Source organism: Meleagris gallopavo, chromosome 12, assembly GCF_000146605.3.
Source record: "Meleagris gallopavo isolate NT-WF06-2002-E0010 breed Aviagen turkey brand Nicholas breeding stock chromosome 12, Turkey_5.1, whole genome shotgun sequence".
Taxonomy (NCBI): Eukaryota; Metazoa; Chordata; class Aves; order Galliformes; family Phasianidae; genus Meleagris; species Meleagris gallopavo.
In genome coordinates, this window is record NC_015022.2 from 4052805 (window position 1) to 4061431 (window position 8627).

Consider the following 8627-nt stretch of genomic DNA (forward strand, 5'->3'; position numbering starts at 1 on the left):
CGACCGAGAGCCTGGAGACGGGTGCGGCCGGGCAAAGTCACTGGGGGCGCACGGCTCCCGAGCAGTTTGCCCTTGGGACGCCGCGGTCCCCGTGCTGCTGGGATTTCGGTGCAGATTGGGAACGCAGCTTGGAGAAGACGGGCGAGAGGGTACGTGTGGCACCCAGCCTCCTTCTGGGCTTGGAAAAAAGGAGCTGGGGCTCAGAAGAGGCCTCTAGAACACGCTTCTGAGTGCTCTAATGGGATAGAGCTGGGCACCATCCTCCCCTCCTGCAGTAGTTCCTGAGCCACTCAGGCCTGTCAGCTTGTTAGCCGTGCTCTGGGAACACACAGCAGGCTGGGCAGAAACGCCCCGACTGCAGGCAGCCTCAGGTGCGAGGCACGAGGCTGGGGCAACTCAGTCTGCAGGTGGTGGCACAAGCCTTGGTGCTGAAGGTCCAGCAAGGAGGTGAGGCAGGCGCTGGAGATAGCTGGCACTGAGCATAATTCTTAGATTTCAGGTTTGGACTTAACCTTTCCTTCAGAAGATCTGTCTCTTCCGGGATGTGGCTGAAGGGAACACTGTGATCACACACTGCTGTGCAGGCCTAGATGGGTGCACACCACATTCATCTGCAGCCCTGCATCCCTCATAAGCAAGCAGCACATTCCTTAGTAAACCAGAGAACTATAACCAAAAGAAATGCTTAAGCACAAAACAAATTGCAGAAGAAATACGTATCTTTTGTCTCCACGTAAATACCTTGAAATAATTAAGACCACAAGAGGACACAGCTATAACTACATGATGTCCTTGCCCATTACGATGTTAACAAGCATACTGCTGTGGCTATGAGCTGTTTCCTGGTTTGGAGAATGCTGAAAAAGAGGAAGTAATTTGCTACTTACTGAGGGACTGATGCCTCACCCTCTATCTGAAGAGTCTATTCTCTTCCACTTCTCAGTTCCCTGTCTCTAGAGCAAGGTACTGAGCTATCAACATGACATGGATCTGAGGAAGAGCGGAAGAAAACACTGGAGGTCTGGAGGAGAGAAAGAAGGGTTCATCTGCATTACTGTTCAGTCTTTCCTGTTGTTTTTCCAGCTTCTGCTCTCTTCTCCACTTGAGGAAGGTATATAGCCCAAGGCAAATGAGACAGAGCAACCACTTGTATTTGGACTTCTCTCAAGACTGACTGCATGTTATACCTGCTGTTCTGCATGAAGATGCCTCAAGCCCAAGTCAAATTTCTGTATGAATCATCCATCATCTTAACTCATGGCAGTAATCCTGCTTTCAGAGGGGATTTCCTGGTGCAGAATAGGTTTATACTCAACAACAGGGATATGGACCCTCATATGTCACTTAACTGTTGGGCTGTGCCTTAGCAGTGATTCATTACTTGTTCCTGGTCCTTCTGGTGAGCAGAAATGTCTCAACTTAGATGCTAGCATACATTCTTTGTGTGGTTACAGCTGGCAAGATCACATACCCGTGAGATTCTCCTGGTTAGCGAGAAGCTGTGCCTTCAGGACTTCTCTCTTCTCTGGAGAAAGATATGCACAAAAGGCTGTAGTCACTGCAAGGCATGAACAGAAGAACTGCTTTTCCAAGAGCAGGCACAAACCAAACTTGTGCCACACTCTGGTAAAGGACCTCCTTTCCATGGCCTACAGTATGACAAAGTCACAAAGGTACAATAATTGGGTCCCTGGGAGAATTTGCATGACTAACTTTGAGAATTATGATAGATTTGATGGAAATCTTTTTGTGTGTGTGTGGATGGAGGAAACACCTGTCCATAAGTAATACAAATATAACTACTACAAATGCAGTTTTCTATGTTTTGTCTATATTATGAAGGGCCCTCCTCATTTCTTGGAATATAACGGCAAGACATGCCTACCTGATACAGCAATCGCAACAGAAACATCTACTTCTGGGCACTTTCTCGAATTAAAATCGTCCTAGAAGGAATAACCTGTAAGCAGGCTTTTGTTTGTTTGTTCGTTTTGTTGTTGTTGTTGTTTTGTTTTTTTGTCTACTCTATAAACCATCTCCTTTCCTTTCCCCTAGTCAGCAAACTGCAGCGTTCAACTTGCTTTCCACTTTGCTAGTTGGCTGTGAATCCTATGTACACACTTAAAGTTTCTTCAGCTGTTCTGCGGGCTGTGAGTTTCTATGTGCATAGTAAACATCTGAAAATGCCTAACAACCTCTAAGCTCTGTCAAGGCTGAAAAGAATGTGTAAAAGAAAAAATCAAAAACAAAACGAAACAAAACAAAAAAATCCACAAAACCCCAGAACCATCAACCAACCAAAACCTTCTCTTCATACGAAAACAACATTTGGAATAATAACTTTTTCTCCCTACCCACAGCTCTGATACGTTACAGAGATTATGGATGGAGCTGCTGGTATTGTACGAACACCTGGTCCCCCCAACTATAAAGTAAGACACTCAATAAAAGATATTGCAGAAATATATGACATATATAGATAGGCTGCAAAAAAGCTCGTAGTTGCAGAATTATTTCTGGATGAAGACAGAATAGACAAAAACAGGGGTAGAAAGAGGGCAATAGAAGCTTAGAAGTTCATGACTGGTATGTGAGGGGGAATAGCTATTCACTACTTCCTGCCCTTGGAAACAATGGATTTGAAATGAACCAGGCACCACATCTATATGTAAAATTAAATTATGGCAGAGAATATTATGATTATGAAAGGTATGCATGCTCTCAAAAAGCAGCTGAATAAACTCTTGAAAGGAACTGCAAGAACTGTAAATCACAAAGGTATGCACAGAATTACTGACTCAGGAGGTCCTTGAACTGTGGGCTTGCTTTCACTTTCACTCTCACTGGAGATTTAAGCCAAGAAGAAACAATCCACTGATGATCCACTTCCTCTTTCATTCCTTGAGAGATTAGGGATAAATATCTGCTTGGTTTTAGCTTGGACCTATAATTCTACCTGTCTGGCTCTGATACCATCTGAACTAGATCTGTTGGAATGTAAAGCTCTTATTCCCTGAAGGAGCATAGTATCCTTCTATAAACATCTCTTGCTGTCTTTGCGTTGGACGTGGTGCTAACTTACAGACACAGAATGGGAGAATGGAAAGTAAATCACACTTGATTAGCTAGACTAAAACAATGCTGATCTTTATAGTTGTGCAGACTGCACAAAATGTATATACAGTCATATAGATTGCTCACAGACTATACAGAATGTGGTGGCAGATAATAATCTAATAATAATAATTTAGTTCAAAACCTGCCAGTGCTTTTGTGAATGTAATGATACAAAGGAACTGCAGGTTAATTATAAGATGACACTATAATGTGAATATCTGGGGCAGTAGTTGTTGTGAAACAGCTAATAAAGATTACACAAAATCTGCAGCAAATTTGAAATGTTGGAAATGTTTGTACCTTTCCCTCACTCCCTTAAATATCCTTTTTGCCACCACCAGCATCACAGGTCCAGGAAGACCACAAACCATTATGCTCTGGAAGAAATGAAACAATGTCATAGAAACAACAGGCCTTTATATTAAAAGTCTATGGTTACAAGAGCATATAATACATAGAATGGCAAATATGTCTCCTCTCACAAAACAGCAAATCACAAAGGCAGTACTTCAGGAATGGGCAGCCTGGCCTTACCTTAACAAATTTCCTCATTGTGGCCATGTTAAAAGGCTGATTCTTTTCTCCATCATCAGACTAAGAGCTGACAGAGTCCAGAAGAAGGGGTAAAGTCCTAGTGACACTTCATCAGCTGGAATATGAGCCCTGTGAGATTTGGGAAGAATTGCTGAGTTACAGATTGTGCAAGAACTCACACAAGTGTTCATTAAGGTTATAAAATCCCAGTTGGATTGTTACAAAAATGAAGTGTTATAATTAACTTCTAATAGCCTTCACTTTCCAGTGGGATTAAAATCCACTCTGTCTTTATTATCCCCAAGGCATGAAGCCCATTTATAGCAAAGACTGTCAAATGGACAGATGCATGTGAAATACTTCAGAACCAGACTTGGAAAGACCTGTGGGCTTGATCACCTATTTTTCTTCAAAAATATTTATTTTTCCTATTAGCATTCACATTTGTATTCCACAGTCATGCATTTAGTTCAGCATCATATAAACAAGTCTCAAACAGCCTTTTTTGGGCATTACAGCTAGCATGAAAATGTTGTCCTGTTAACAATCATAAAACAGCTTGTTAGAGGATGAGCACCTGAAATTGAGTCTTCAAATTCAGCAGCCATAGGTCACCTTATATGCAGAATACAAACCAACAGGTAATATTGCACAGTTCTTATCTTGAGCAATATTTTCCTTTTGCAGTGGGAAATACACCGTTAGCTACATTTGGAGCTAGTCTGGTTTACAGCTGGCCTTTTGAAGGAACATGACATGTACAACTATCTGAATATCCAGCTTGGTTTAGCTACAAGTGTCAAATCACTTCTCAAACCCATTGACATAACTGTTTTCTGTCACTTAACACTCCCACTATACAGCTAATGTAGGATAACTACAGAAACTCAAAGCCTCCCCTGCTGACCTCACATAGACAATCTATATTTAGGAATGCCCATATCAGGAGTTTAAAATGCAGAATAAATACTTTGTTTTGCAAAGCTCTCGATACTCTTTTTATGTTATTATTTCACTTCTGGTTTAATTAAAAAAAAAGGAAATTCCTGGAGTTACCTGTATTAGCAGCTTGATTCCACCTTTACTGGTAATGTAGAAAAACAGACTATTATTGCAATAACAGATTTTCTTTTAATCTTTTCTACTTGTAATTGTTGTCTCCCTTCCTACTTAAAGTCCCTCTTTGTGCTGAGGTTCTGAGAATAGTTTCAAACTAATTCTAGATAACTCAGTAAATAAATAATACCAGGCAGTTTGTACTATCATTTCCTGTGGAAGAGACAGAAAGAACAAGACAGAATGGGTTAGTCTCTCAAAGTCATATCCAGACAAGAACATAAAGTAGTCCACCAAAGTTAATCAGGTAATGCTAACAGCAACAGGATTCTGCTATATACCTTTATGCACATGTATGTATCTTGGTGTATTTCATGCTGTTTGTGTGCCTAGTAGCTAGTCAGCTAAGAATTGCAGTCTCAGACTGCTAAAATGCAACTTAGAGTAGAATAAAAATTATAGTTAAGATTTTAAAGAAAGATGCAAAGCCCTAAAAGGACACATTCTCAGCTTATTGTGGAAGGGGTTTTGACTGAGCATATCTATAAATCATAATATTTACACAGCTATAGCCATGGACTTCATTTTATCAAAATAAAAGCTTGTTCTTTACTAAAATCAACTGTTACAACAGATATGAAAGGTATAAAGACAAATTGAGGAAAGTTAATTATGAATACACGGCTGCCTATGAATGGAAGAGAATAGTTCTGTCATTTTTCAACCACCAATTCTTAGGGCTCTAGATAGCATCACCTCACATTATGTTGAAGCATATAAGGCATCAGTCCAGTTCTGATTCAGCAAAAACTGTACCACCCCTTGATTCACCTTCACCATTTCCTCCTTCATGTAAATCTCCTGTTCAGCGTATGGTCACAGCCCACAGCAACGTGGCTCGAGATAGATGTGCAATTCTAGGTCTATCATTCTTTCTTTGGCAGTAGGCTTTGTTTTAGTCAGTCCATGCCACACAAGAAGGATGGTTCAACATAAATGTCATTTAAAAGTAATGCAGCATAGGAGTAGCAGCATTGCTCATCAAGGGGTGTAACTTGGCCAGGTCATATAATTGAACTGGTAAGGTAGGCAGGAGAGCAGAGAACAGGCACACCCACCATTAGCTAGGTATATTGCTAGGTGCTTGCATTTAAATTGTATTTCACTCCTGGGAGATAAAACCAAAGGATAGATTTCTTCTAAAAGGCTATTATTTAAATATTGTTATTCTTGCAGGAAACAAATAAATTTTAGAGGCAGAAATAAACTGCAGTACAAGTTCTTCTGTAGGAAAAAGGAATGGACACATTTCAAGGAGTGACAGCATTAATTAGACAATTCTAGCTCACAAAGGGGAAGATTTTACCTTAATTTCACCACAGGAATGAAACAGAGGAGGAAAAAGGGTAAAAACTACATTCTGCTCTACCTTATGATAGAAGACTGGAATAACAGCTAGTGGATTTCAGTCCAACTTCAGGGTGGAGTATGATGGAATATTTTTTGCATTAAAAAAAAAAACAAACAGGCACTTGTACAGAGCATCTGAACCAAAAGTTCTTGGTCGTTCAGTTGTGTCTGGTTTTAGACCTGGTTTAGGCCCTGTTCTTCCATGTTCCATCTCAGAATGCTGCTCATAGAACTTCAGTAGTTTTTAATGACTCTTCCAGCACACTGGCTGCATACACCCATAGGCAGCATAGAGAGCTATGCATAAAATCTGTGAAGTACTAGTGGAAGATCTCGTTTTCTTTTGTTTCTTAATACTATTAAGAAAAAAGTTAATTAGAAGTCATATAAAAGGAAAGGAAGATGGAAAGGAAGGTATTTCAAATCATAAAAAAATAGAAAGAGATTGACTTACTCTATTAGGGGATTTTCATCAGGAAAGCTTTGTTCCTTCCAGTCCAAAAAAAACATTCTAGTGGACCTATCTGTATTTAAAGTGTAAGGATTTTTTTTTAAATCTTATCAACAGTCTCCTCTCTTCTGTACCAAGCCATTATAATAATCAATTAACAAGTAAAGTTATAATCAACGCAGAAGATACTGTTGGGCCTAACTAAGGTAAAGTAATTAGGAGGGAGTATAGAGAGGATAAAATAGTTAAGGGCACTTACTAATAGCTCAATCATAGCGACTAAATATTACTTAGGGAGATGCCCCTCTAGCAAGAGTCCCAGTCCTAGGAGGGAAATGGATTCACTCACCTAACCAATTACACATTTGGTCATACACTGTATCCTGGATGGCCACTCCTCAGATTTCTCACATGTCATTCTTCAGGCCTCTTCAGCCCAGGTTTTTGTTCCTCCTGCTGCATATGGTGTCTCATCCAGTTAGCAAGAATACAGCTGAGAATGAGCATGGTTCTGGGTCCTGATCACAGAGCAAGAGGTACGTGCTATTCCTGGAAATCACCTTCAAGAAATATGACAGTCTTTGAAGTGGATGAAACCAGTAACAGTGTCTTGAAATTGTACAGCAGGATTTCCTGATATTCTGCCTGCTTGATGATAATGTGAAATTGAAAGAATTGAAAGAAATGTGTGGCTTTTGGATGATACAATCTTGTCTACAAGAGGAAGTTAACCAGTTTGCAAGACCACTTATAACTTAGAAATTAAAGTTTATATTCTGATATTAAACTCTTCCCACAGTGGAAATATTCCTATCAGGAAGCATAAAGCATAGTGAGCACTCTATCAAAACACCTTTGCAATGACTTGAAAGATCCACTCATTTCTATTGAATTTTTATTTACTCTGTAAATTTATTCCAACTGGGAGATTTAGAAGGAAGAAGTCTCCAAAAAAATATTCTGCTTTTTCTGTATTTCAAAATGGTGCTACAGTTTATCTCTACTTGTATCCAAGGGAAATGCTGAAAAAAATACAGAGAAAACAGTGCACAGCAAACAGCTCTACAGTATGTCAAACTCTATAACAAACAGGCTCCAGGGAAGGCCACTCCTCTTCTACATCACTCAGCTCCACTTACTCTTTCTCTTCAGATGCCTGAGCCTTTTCTGTAGTGCTTCCGCCATGAGTTTGTAAAGAGATTTCAAACTATCTTTGCTGAGAAAGTCTTTAAGTTCTCCATAGCAATTTTAGTAATTTAATTTAAAAAAAAAAAAAGGAGTTAGCATTAACTGTACTGCCACAAATGTTCAACTGCTATCCTTTCTCACAACTTCACCATGCTCAGGCCTTTTGTTACACTTCTGGTCTATCCAAATTGCCTTTTCAACAAGCTTATTTATTATATGTTAATAGAATAGAGCAAATCCATGCCTCTGGAATTCTTCCAGAAAACTTCACGAGCTTCCAGATTGGCTGGACTGAATAACACAAAAATTCTATCAGGCCTTCTTGAGTTGGTCTATAAGGTTTATTTAGGCAGAATCCCATCATCATCAGTTGCAGGCTTGTTTTCTGCATAAATATTTCAGCATGGAAAACTAGTACTATAGGCCTGCTGTATTTATAATCAAAATGCAGCTTCAGCAAGGAGTGTCCTTTTCCCATTAATTCAGTCTAACTCACACAGATTTTTTTTAAATATAATATAACAACATATTTTAGTGAGTACAATTTAATCTTGTTGATTTTAGAACTGCAACAATACAACGTTAGCAGAGAGAGCAGAGGTATGAGGGATATGGAGAGAAATGAATGCTTAAGACAGACCAGCCTGGAACGCCTGGTTCTCCTCTACAAGAATAGAAAGGTGCAAATTATTACTAAAAGACAATTGCCCTACTTTTGGTATTTGCCTGATAATAGCGAAGAAGCAAATGGAGGTGCTCTGGATATTAATATGGGTTAATAGAATTAAAATAGTACAAAGAAACTATCATATTGCTTTTCATAATTAACCTGAAGATTCACTGCTGCTGCAGGTCAGTGAACAAAGAAGTT